Source organism: Notechis scutatus, chromosome Z, assembly GCF_049901735.1.
Source record: "Notechis scutatus isolate UNSWTSFEM ecotype Mainland chromosome Z, rNotScu1.2, whole genome shotgun sequence".
Classification (NCBI taxonomy): Eukaryota; Metazoa; Chordata; class Lepidosauria; order Squamata; family Elapidae; genus Notechis; species Notechis scutatus.
The window spans coordinates 2,782,779-2,794,918 of record NC_142025.1 but is presented as its reverse complement, the minus strand read 5'-3'; the positions used below and the strand labels follow the sequence as shown (position 1 = coordinate 2,794,918).

General features: G+C 44.7%; 1 protein-coding gene across 2 annotated transcripts in view; it reads right to left on the bottom strand.

Moving 5' to 3' along the window:
• GJC2 (gap junction protein gamma 2) overlaps window positions 1–12,140 on the bottom strand; it is a 45,399-nt gene that overhangs the window by 20,300 nt on the left and 12,959 nt on the right. The window contains exon 1 of one of the 2 annotated variants that reach the window (XR_015745547.1): window positions 6,987–7,113. The exons of the other annotated variant lie outside the window; for it this stretch is intronic. The gene's annotated coding sequence lies outside the window, so the exon portion shown is untranslated. Of the gene's footprint in view, window positions 1–6,986; window positions 7,114–12,140 lie in introns of those variants that run through there. 2 annotated transcript variants of the gene reach the window in all.

Genomic DNA, 12,140 nt, shown 5'->3' with positions numbered 1-12,140 from the left:
GGGGATTTCTGGGAGTTTCAGTCCACCCATTTCAAAGGGGCCCAGTTTGCAAAAACACTGCTTTAGAAAGATGTGTTAAAACAGATTCTACCTTCAAGCAAGATACAGGTAAGTCCTCAACTTACAGCCATTCATCTAGTGACCGTTCAAAGTTACAACGGTACTGAAAATAGTGACATGACAATGCTCATGATCAAAATCTCAGTGACATGACAATTTTCATGATCACATGAGCAAAATTCAGAAGCTCGGCAACTGACTCATACTTATGACGGTTGTGGTGTTCCTAGGATCTTGCGATCCCCTCTTTGCAACCTTCTGACAAGCAAAGTAGATGGGGAAGACGGGTTCACTTAACAACCACAGTGATTCACTTAACAACAGTGGCAAGAAAGGCTGTAACATGGGGCAGAACTCACTTAAAACTGTCTTGCTTAGCCCCAGAAATTTGGGGCTCAATTGGTGGTTGTAAGTCGAGGACGACTGTTGTGAGTAACATGCTGTTTGCCCACCTCCCAAATTTTGATCAAGTGACCGTGGTGGTGGTCGTAAGCGAGAGGACCGGTTGTAAGTCACTATTTCCAGTGCCGTCGTAACTTCAAACAGTCACTAAACGAAAGATCGTAAGCCGAGGACTACTTCTAGGGTGTGAAATCCACCAATAACCAAGACAGATGCTGTCTCCTTGACCCTGGTGGCACTCCTGCCTACCACGGTCCCCCCCCCAAAAAGACATTAAAGGGATTACCCCCACCCCTGTCCAAGGGGGGAATATCCTTGCCAACAAAAACACCCCCTTGGGATGGGCGGGTGAGAATAAAAACCAGGAAAAATGGCTTTGCGATTGTTTCTTTTTTCCTCTGTTCTCGGTCCAGAAACACCACTAAAAACGAACTGCGCACAAAAGGAAGAGAAAGAGAGAGAGAGAGAAAAAAAAAAGAGGGGTTTCCTCCCCCAGCTCAGAAAAAAAGAAGAAGAAGAAGAAAAAAAATCATTTTTATTTTTTATTTTTTGGGGGGCAAAGCCGTTTTCTCGTTTTCCTGCAACGGCGCTGGGAAAACAGAAGGTCTGGGTCGCATTAAACGCCTCGGAGGAAACTTGTTGAGCCCTTCGTGTCACTCCCGAAAGTTAAATAACAGGAAATAATTTCTCCTATCTGGCCATTTCGCTGAGTTCCCACCCCGATTTTTAATTACACGGGGCTCTTCCTGAGGATTCCTTTCGGACGAATTATTAAAGAAATGGAAGGAAATGGAGGGGCGTTTAATAAGAGAGCTGAGGTCATCGCCCCCCCTCCTCTTCCAGGCATAGAACTGGGGTGGGATCCCAGACACACAACTGGTTTTTGCAAGCTGATCCTCGACTTACGACCGTGAGGGAATCCCAAATTTTTGTGGCTAAGCAAAATAATTGTCATGAATGAATCAACCGATCGAAGTTAAAAAAAAACAAAAAACAATCGAAAAGGATGATTCTCTTTCTACTCCAGGACCATAAATGGGGCTCTGGGGGGGTGATATTGCTTGCAGATGGCCTGTTCCCAGGGGTGGGATTCTACCAGTTTGCACCTATTGGCTAGAACTGGTTGTTAACATTCTAAGCAGTTCGGAGAACCGGTTGTTAGAAGAAATTACTAGGCTAGTCCTGTAAGGAAGGCAGGAAGGAAACATTCTGGTGTTGCTTACAGAAACTGCCTCTCCATTAACCCTTATTACATTCTTGGCAGGACTAGACTTCCTGTCTCTGAAACTTCTCTGGAGTTTTTTTCCCCTCCTTTGCTGGTACTTTGCTTGTGTGGAGGGACCATTCAAAGTTACAGTGGCACTGAAAAAAGTGACTTATGACCATTTGTCACACTTGCGACTGTTGCAGCATCCACACAGTCACGAGAGGCCAGGCAAGGAGATGTTTGTCTCGATGTAAGTGATGTTGAGTTGGCCACGCCCAGCCAGTCACATGACCACCAAGCCATGTCCATCCAGTCACATGACCACCAAGCCATGCCCACCACCTAAGCCACACCCACAGAACTGGTTGTTAAAAAATTTGAATCCCACCCCTGCCTGTTCCCCACTTTTGAAAGAGAGAGAGAGAGAAAGAGAGAGAGACTAGGACCGGATTTCAGATGGTCCTTGACTTACAACCATAACTGAGCCCAACGTTTCCGTTGCCCAGCGAGATGTTTATTAAAAAGTGAATTTCACAACATTTCACGACCTTCCTCGCCAAAGTTGTTAAGTGAATCACTGCCTGTTGTTAAGTGAGTCACATGGTTGTTAAGCGAATCTGGCTTGCCCCCCCCATCGACTTTGCTCGTGAGAAGGTCGCCAAACGGATCATGTGACCCTGGGACACTGCAACTGTCATAAATACAAATCAGTTGTCAAGCATCCGAATTTTGACCTCTGGGGAATGCCGTGACAGACATCAAGTGTAAAAAAACAGCCCTTTTTTCCAGTGTGGTTCCAATTTCGAACAGTCGCTAAGCAAATGGTTGTAAGTTGAGGACTACCTGTAATGGGGAGAGAGGAAAAGGTAGACAGGAGAGGCGTTTAAAGTGAGGGAAGGAGCAAACTGGCAATGCTCGAACCCAGACCCTGGGGGAGAAGGGTTCTCCGGCATCTGCCGAAGAGGGTTGGTGGGACTATAGTTTTGCAACGGAGGCTTGGGCAGCTGATCAGCAACCCTTTAAACACGGCCAATGGTCCTCAACTTACGACCTAGCAACCGTTCGGAGTAACAATGGCCATGAAAAAAAGGACTTGCAACCAGTCCTCGCTCTTATGACCATCGCAGCATCCCCAGTGTCCCATGATAAAATCTGGATGCTTAGAAAGTGGCAAGTCCTCGATTTACGACAGTTCACTTAGTGACCCTTTAGAACGCTCTAAAAAGTGACTTACGACCGTTTTCTCATACTTACGACCGTTGTAGCATTTCCCCACAGTCACGTGATCCAAATTCAGACGCTTGGCCCCCTGGCGTGTATTTATGACGGTTGCAGCGTCTCCCGGGGATCATGTGATCCCTTTTTGCAGACCTTCTGAAGGCGAAGTCAATGGGGAAAGCCGGACTCACTTAACAACTGCTGTGATTCACTTAACAACGGTGGCGAGAAAGGTGGTAAAATAGGGGGGGAAACTCACTTGTGAAAACTGTCTCGCTTAGCAACGCAAATTTTGGGTTCAGTTGTGGTGTGACGCCTATGTCGTTCCGGACAAAATGGCTTGTGGTCATAACTCAAGGACTACTAGAACTACTAATCCGTGGAACGACTTTGCCTCCAGAAGTTTGTGAATGCTTTAACACTGGAAGTTTTTAAGAGGGGGATTGGACAACCATTTGTCTGAAATCATTGAAGGGTCTCCTGCCGGACCAAGGGGTTGGACTAGATGACCTCCAAGCCCCCTTCCAACTCTGGTAGCCTATTCTATAATATTCGGCCCCTGCCTTGACATATACATGTGCAAACACACCTATTTCTATGGGGATACTCGGGGTTGACCTTTCCCAGACACCATCTTCCCCATGGCCATTGTTCTCCCCGCCACACAGATATTTGGCGCGCACACCGCCCAACCATTTCCCACACATCTGTCCGAGAGAATCGGCTGCCTTCTCCCTCCAGCATCGCCCTCCTCTCAGGCGTGCAAGAGAGGAACAAGCCAGCATCTGATGCACACATATCTCTGTTTGCTTCCCTCTGGAAAGAAAAGGACTCTCCAGATTGTCCTTGACTCACGACCCTTGTTGAGCCCAAAATCTCCGTTGCTAAGTGAGACAGAGGTTAAGTGAGCGCTGCCCCTCTTGCCACTGTTGTCGAGTGAATCGCTGCAGTTAGTGACAGGGTTGTTAAGTGAATCTGGCTTCCCCATTAACTTCGCTTGTCAGTATCGCACTGACCCCGGGACGCTGTAACCGTCATAAACATGAGCTACCAAGTATCTGAATTTTGATCAAGTGACCCTGGGGACGCTGCGAGGGTCATAAGTGTGAAAAACGGTCATAAGTCATTTTTTTCAGTGCTGTTGTAACTTCAGTCACTGAATGAGTGGCCGTATGTCAAGGACTACCTATACATTTCCCCACCCCCATTGCTTGCATGGTCCAAGCAACCCTAATATCTTTCTGCCTTCATTTTTAAGGGAGGGTGGGGGAAAATTTAACAAGAAGAGTTGGGGTATCCACTGCACCCCCCAAAATGCTCATACAACCACCACCCCATAAAAGCTCAGGCTCTGTTTAGATTTGGACCCCACACAGTTAGGGGGATGGCCGCCACAATGCCAGGCGGTATGGTTGCACACACACGCAAGCACGCACTCTCAACCTTGCCAAATTTTAAGTTGGGTGGGCTTCAATTCCTAGAATTCATCGATCAATGAAAAACAGCAGATCCCTCAGGAAGTGCAGAATATTGGGGAAAATGAAAAGGTGAAGATGAAGATGGAGGTGGAGAAGAAGGAGAAGGAGAAGGTGGAGGAGGAGGAGGAGAAGAAGAAGGGGAAGAAGGAAGAAGAGGAGGAGGAGGAAAGAAGAAGGGGAAGAAGGAAGAAGAAGAGGAGAAGGAGGAGGAGGAGGAGGAGGAGAAGAATGGGAAGAGGGAAGAAGAAGAGAAGGAGGAGGGGGAGAAGAAGAAGAGGAACAGAAAGAAGAAGAAGGGGAAGAAGGAAGAAGAGGAGGAGGAGGAAAAGAAGAAGGGGAAGAAGGAAGAAGAAGAGGAGAAGGAGGAGGAGGAGGAGGAGAAGAAGAATGGGAAGAGGGAAGAAGAAGAGGAGGAGGAGGGGAGAAGAAGAAGAGGAACAGGAACAGGAAGAAGAAGGGGAAGAAGGAAAAAGAGGAGGAGGAGGAGAAGGGGAAGAAGAAGAAAAAAAAAAGAAGAAGAAGAAGGAGAAGGAGGAAGAAGAAGAAGAAGAAGAAGAAGAAGAAGAAGAAGAAGAAGAAGAAGAAGAAGAAGAAGAAGAAGAAGAAGAAGAAGAAGAAGAAGAAGAAGAAGAAGAAGAAGAAGAAGAAACAACTCAACTATGTTGACCATGAATGTCTTATTGGAAGATCTGAAGGACCAAGTTGGGGATAAATCAGCCTGGAGAAGATTCTAGGTGGTCACCAAGACTCAACACCAACAGGATGGACCATAATTCATCAATCAGAGAAAAAACTCAGGATCCCTTGAGAAGTCCATGATAATGGGAAAGGTGGAAGGAAAGAGAAGAAGACAACAAGGTAAATAAACTCAGTTATGGTGGCAACCACACAAAGACCTCAAGAACAAGCTTGAAGACAGATTCTCCTGGACAACGTCCGTCATTATGCCCACCGAGAGTCACCTCCAAATTGCTACAATTAATTTTAATTAATTTTTTGAGGGTTAATAAATCTGAAACGAATAAACTGATACGAAAGAACAAAAACTTGAGGGGATCTTGCCCGTTTTCAAAAGTATCATACGTTCAGGGAGTTCATGCTTTCTTCCCCTCCATAAACTGCGTCCAATTTATTTAGCGTTTACTTCCATTGTTTAAAAAAAATCTTCCTGCTGATGTACGACAATCTCCCTGCCACATATTCTCATAGATCAAAAAAGGACCTGAAGAATCACAAATTTTAGAGTTGGAAAGGACCACAAATGGTAGAGGTTCTCCTGCTTTAACTGGCCTAGGAGTCCTCTAAGCCCCTTCCAACTCTGTGCCATATCCATGACACCATATGATTTCCATCCTTCGTTTGAAGACCCCCCCTGGTGATGGAGAATTCCCCCAGTCCTGTGACCATTTGTGGTCTCAAGAAGTTCTTCTGGACCTCATTCTTCACCATTTCAACACCTTGAGTCTGATTCTACCTTTTGAGGCAAAAAATCCAGAATAGGTGCACTCCCTTCTCACTGTGACAAACCTTCATATATTCAACATTACCTATCATATATTAATTTTTAGGCCATAATTGATTGATGCATTGCATTTTGTGGTTAGCGCTTTTGTATTTTGATCCGGCTAGTCAAGAATTAAAACAAAACTCTACACTCATCGCATCTCCAACTCAAACTTCTCCTTTAGAGACTTCAACATACCCAAACCTGAACTTTTGCTTGCATGGTTTGGGTTTTAGACCCTTAAACTGTTAGGCATCTTTGAAATTGCTCCAATTGGACAATATCCTTGTTGGAGCCAAAACTGGACAGTTGTCCAATTGGGCTCTGTCCTGGGAGGGAAGACAAGGAGGACATGGACACCCTGAGGTTTAAACTGTACATGCACCCTGTTTTACAATTTGCATAATTTGCAAATCTGATTAACATTCAATGTGATCAAAAGGTATGTAGCCATGGAAAGTACAGATGGATATTTGCACCTCTTACACCGGGAGAAAAAAAAACAGTTCAAAAATGTGTAAAATGAATCAATAGAATAGAATAGAATAGAAATAATAGAATATAGAATACAATATAGAAAATAGAATAAGGAATAGGAAGAGAATGGAATATAGAATAGAATAGAATAGAATAGAATAGAATAGAATAGAATAGAATAGAATAGAATAGAATAGGGAATAAGGATCAAATAAAACAGCACAGAACAAGGAATGGAATGGGAACAGAATAATAAAATAATAAAACAAAATAAAATAAAACAACATAACACAACCAATGCAATTGAATACAATGCAAGACGCCTCAAATTCCTCAAATTATTCCTTAAAACAAAATAACTAAAATAAAATCTTTATGGACCTGTCCAATTTTTAGAAAATTGCAAGGGTTGCAGATTGCAAGGGTCACAAATTGCGAAGATTGCAAATTGCAAAGGTTGCAAAAATTTGGAGGATGGCATGGAGGGGACGTTAAATTGCAAAATTGTTAAGAGAGATTCAGATAGAGTTTGCAACCAGATATTCGCAATATCGAAATATCTGAATTTGAGGCGATGGCTTTGCTGAGATCTCCCTCCTGAGCAGAGAAGGGGAAGGAGACACCTGGCAGGTAAACCTACCTTTTCCTGGAAGATCTGGGGATGGAGCACCTCAAGGCGAAGCCAAAGAAAGACAGAGAGAAAGAGAGAGAGAGAGAGAGAGACGATGTGTGATTCACAACATGCGTCCTGAAGCTGATGCACCAGCAGGCTCGAGAAGAAAGACAGCGGGGATATTTCCTGGAGGTATTTACATAGATGTCTCTGCGCACACATACACCACACACACACACACACACACACAGAGAACACCGGAAGAGCCAGCCAGCCACACACTCACATGCACGGGCGCACAAATGCTGGAGCAAGTTGAGTTTGCGCATCACTGCTCCCAGGTGGGATCTGGAAAAGCATCTCAAAGCAAGGAATGTAAAGAGATGTCCTTAAGCATCTGTGCTTCTTCTCAGCCTTGGCCCCTGGAAGAACAGGTGGACTTCGACTCCCAGAATTCTGGCCAGGGGATTCTGGGAGTGGAAGTCCACCCCTCTTAAAGCATGTTTGCTGGGGGATTCTGGGAGTGGAAGTCCTCCCCTCTTAAAGCATGTTTGCTGGGGGATTCTGGGAGTGGAAGTCCACCCCTCTTAAAGCACTCTACCTGGGGGATTCTGGGAGTGGAAGTCCTCCCCTCTTAAAGCATGTTTGCTGGGGATTCTGGGAGTGGAAGTCCACCCCTCTTAAAGCATGTTTGCTGGGGATTCTGGGAGTGGAAGTCCACCCTCTTAAAGCACTCTATCTGGGGATTCTGGGAGTGGAAGTCCTCCCCTCTTAAAGCATGTTTGCTGGGGGATTCTGGGAGTGGAAGTCCACCCCTCTTAGAGCACTCTACCTGGGGGATTCTGGGAGTGGAAGTCCTCCCCTCTTAAAGCATGTTTGCTGGGGGATTCTGGGAGTGGAAGTCCACCCCTCTTAAAGCACTCTATCTGGGGGATTCTGGGAGTGGAAGTCCTCCCCTCTTAAAGCATGTTTGCTGGGGGATTCTGGGAGTGGAAGTCCACCCCTCTTAGAGCACTCTACCTGGGGGATTCTGGGAGTGGAAGTCCACCCCTCTTAAAGCATGTTTGCTGGGGGATTCTGGGAGTCCTTCCCGCTTAAAGCATGGCTGGCTAGGGAATTCTGGGAGTTGGAAGTCCTCCCCTCTGAAAGTATGTTCGCCAGGGGATTCTGGGAGTTGAAGTCCACTCACCTTCCAGTGGCCAAGTTTGAGAAACACTTTCGTAGACCTCATGTAGATGTGGAGTTCAGACATGAAGTGTGTGTTTGTATATTTGTGCGTTTGTGTGTCTGTTCACATGTGTCTATTCACGTGTTTAATGGCAAACACTTGTTAAACATCTATCGGCACCCCCTCCAATACTCAAGATAAACTAAAAGTCACACAATAGAGATAGTCCTCAACTTATAAACCCAAAATTTTTGTGTCTGAGCAGGACAGTTGTTAAGTTTGAGTGTTGCGTTTTACAATCACAGTTGTTAAGTGAATCATTGCTTTTTTTTTTCCCCAGTGCTGCTGTAATTTCAAAAGGTCACTGAGTGTATGGTTGTAAGTTGAGGACTACTCATAGCAGCCTTTTAAAAACTAAACCCTCGCAAAGAAATGTGGATTTTAATGTAGATCGAATAAGCCTCACTTGCAATAAAGTGGGCTGTCTCGAACCCAAGACCGGACCTGGTTCCCAGCATCCATTTCTGCTCAAAAAAAATCTCTCTGAATTTGATGGTTTCCTAGCAGATTATAATGTCTACCATGATATTTCTCTTCTGTGAAAATGCTGCCTTCTTTCAAAGCCAACAATATCTGGTCTTGGAGTCCCAATTAAAAAATGCTAGCAGAGGCCTGGATCAGCCTCTGCATCTGAGCGGTGCCCCTCGAGAGGGTGCCAAACAAACAGGTCCTTGTTGGCTGCAAAGCGCCTGATGGTGCGTGGACGGAGCAATCTCCGGCTCCCACCTTGCCCAAGGGAGGAGAAGAAGGGTGGAGCCAGCAGGAGGGAGGGGTGTGTGGGTGAAAGCATAAAATAAAGTAGAATTTTTAAAAAATGAATAAAATGAAATAGCAAAACAAAGTGAAATAAAATAATGAAGTGAAATAAAATAAAATATTAACACATACTAAGCTAAATGAATAAAATAATGAAATAAAATAAAATATTAATACATACTAAGCTAAATGAATAAAATAATAAAACAAAATGAAATTAAAATAATTAAAATAAAAAGGTAAAACATTAAAAAATAACATAAAAACAAAACAAAATAAAAAATATAAAAAAATATAATAATAAAATAAGGTAAGAAAATAAAATAATAATACATAAAATAAAAAAGTAAATAATAAAACAAAACAAAACACAATAAAGATATCCCAGAGAGATTACCAGCTCAGTCTTGAATTAATAAGCAGGTAGAGGTACTCCTCAACTTAAGGCCACTGTTTGGATTTCCGTGGCTAAGCAAGGCAGTTGTTAAATGAGTTGTGCCCAATTTGATGACCTTTGCTTGGTCATTAAGCAAATCACTGCAGTTGTTGTTAAGTGAACCGTGTGGCTGTTAAGCAAATCCAGCCTCTCCTCATTGACTCTGCTTGTTGGAAGCCGGCGGGGAAGTTGCAAGCGGGATCACATGACCCAGGCACAGGGCAACTGTCGGCGGTACATGTCGACTGCATCACGTGACCCTAGGGACGCTGCTAATGGTTGCGAGTAGGCTGACTGGTTGTAAACCACTTAACAACTGTCTTGTTTAACAACAGAGGTTCTGGACCCCATTGTGGTCGTAGGTCGAGGACTACCCATACTAAATTTTTGTAAGAGGGGACCATCTATAAGGTTTAGGGGCAAAAGAACCCCAACTCTTACAGAATAATTAGACAGTTGCAGGTAGCCCTCAACTTGCGATCACAAGTGAGCCCAAAATATCCGTTGCTGAATGAGACATTTGTTATGTTAATTTTGCCCCATTTAACGACTTTCCTTGCCACTGTTGTTAAGTGAATCACTGAAGTTTTTAAGTTAATGCCAAGGTTGTTAAGCAATCTGGCTTGCCCCATCAACTTTGCTGGTCAGAAAGTCGCAAAAGGGGATCATGTGACCCTGGGACACTGCGACCGTCATAAGTATGAGTCAGTTGTCAAGCATCTGAATTTTTACCACATGACCACGTTCGTAAGTGTGAACAACGATCCTAAGTCCTTTTTTTTCAATGCCATTGCAAATTTGAATGGTCACTAAACAAACTTTTGTTGAGGACTACTCACTCGTACTGTTTCCCAGAGGACAATATGAAAATGCATCTCCTTAGGGAAGCACTACGGTGGGCGTGGTTAGGTGGGCGTGGCCATGTGACTGGGTAGGCATGGTTTCTTTTTGTTTTTTGCAGCAACAACCCCCCATTTTTTTGCCTCCTGGGCGGAGCAGTAAGACAGAGGAATCCCGGCAGAGCTGATCATCGGAACAGATGATTGTCGGGAGAGGGGAAAAAATACCTTAAGGCGTGACTGGGGGGGAAGAACGCAGTCAGCGATGTCGCGCATTTGCGATAAGGACTGACTGGGCGGGGAGGGGAGGGGCGGACAGAGAGGGGCGGGGTCAGCCAGGGGCACAATTTGCCGGTTCTCTGAACTGCGCAGAATCATAACAACCGGTTCTGTACAACCAGTCTGAACCGGTAGAATCCCATCCCTGAGTACAGTTAATCCTTGACTTACAACAGTTCATTTAGTGACCGTTAAAAGTTACAACAGCACTGAATAAGTAACTTGTGGCCACTTTTCCACACTTAACGACCCCTGCAACATCCTTTAAGGTCACACGATCAAAATTCAGATGCTTGGCAAGTTGACTCGTATTTATGATGGTTGTATTGTCCCATGGGGTCACGTGACTCCCCTTTAGCAAACTTCTGACCAGCAAAGTCAACCAGATTCGCTTAACAACTGCGTGACTCACTTAACAACCGCAGTGACTCACTGAACAACTGTGGCAAGAAAGATCGTAAAATAGGGGGAAACTCCCTGAACAAATGTCTCGCTCAGCAATGCAAATTTCACGCTCTACTGCGGTCATAAGTTGAGGACTACCTGCCAACAACCACACATACAAACCTCGGTTACTAAATGACCACCTCTGGAGCTGGACAGGCACATATCTGAGTGGGTGTAGATTCTCCTGTTTGAGCAGGAGGCTGGACTAGTAGACCTCTAAGGTCCCTTCCAGCTCATTCATTCTATTCTATCATCGTATTTTATTTGTTAAAGCGTGGAGGGGGGGGGGAGAGAATTTTCCTGCCGCCCCTTCCCTTATTCCGAATGAAATTTCTGCCTCAGCAAAAAAAAAAAAGTAAAATAAAACAAAATACAATAAAATTGCTTCGAATTTTGGGAAAGCCATCAAGAACGAAAGAAAGAATAGGTAATTATCCTTCTTTGTGTCATCATCCCTCTTGCGAACAATGGAAGGGGTCAGTTCCTGTGCCGGCCAGCAAACGGCCGTCATTTCAATAGGTGGAAACCAGGCGTATCGCAACACCCAGTTTATGAGTCAAAGCGAAGCAATGTGGGGTCTACGAACCCCAATTGCCCTCCAGAGTCTTAATGAACTGGAAAACGGCGGCAGGAAATCCACCAGTCCTAAAAGGCTCTTTCGCCCTGCCCGAAAAGGGCTTTGCATTTTCCACTGCTGGAAATCTAAGTTTTTTTGGCCAGGGAAAGAGCGGGGTGGGTGGGGGTTTAAGGGTCCCTCCGGCCAAGGGGGGAGGCTGGCAGGGATGCGGAATCCTGGATGCAGGAACATGGCCAAGAATGTGTCTTTATGGGACCCATGGAGGGCAGGGTTGGATCCGGTGGGAAGGAATTATGGGGAGAAGGTTGAAGAAGGATCTGGAAAGGGGCCAGGATTTTTTTTTATTTTTTTTTTGCTGGGGGAGGGAGGAAAGGTTTGAAATTCTTTGCCCTTTTCCATACTTTTCTTTTAATTGAAGGATAGTCTCACTGTGTTTCAATCAGGCCCTTCTGGTTTCAAGAATTCTGATTTTTTTTTGGAAAAACAGTGAGGGCCAGTAAATGGCATCCTCCTCAAATCTATCCATCCATCATCTGTCTGTCTATCCATCCATCCATCATCTATCTATCCATTCATCATCTATCTATCCATCCATCCAATCATCCTCCCATCCATCCAT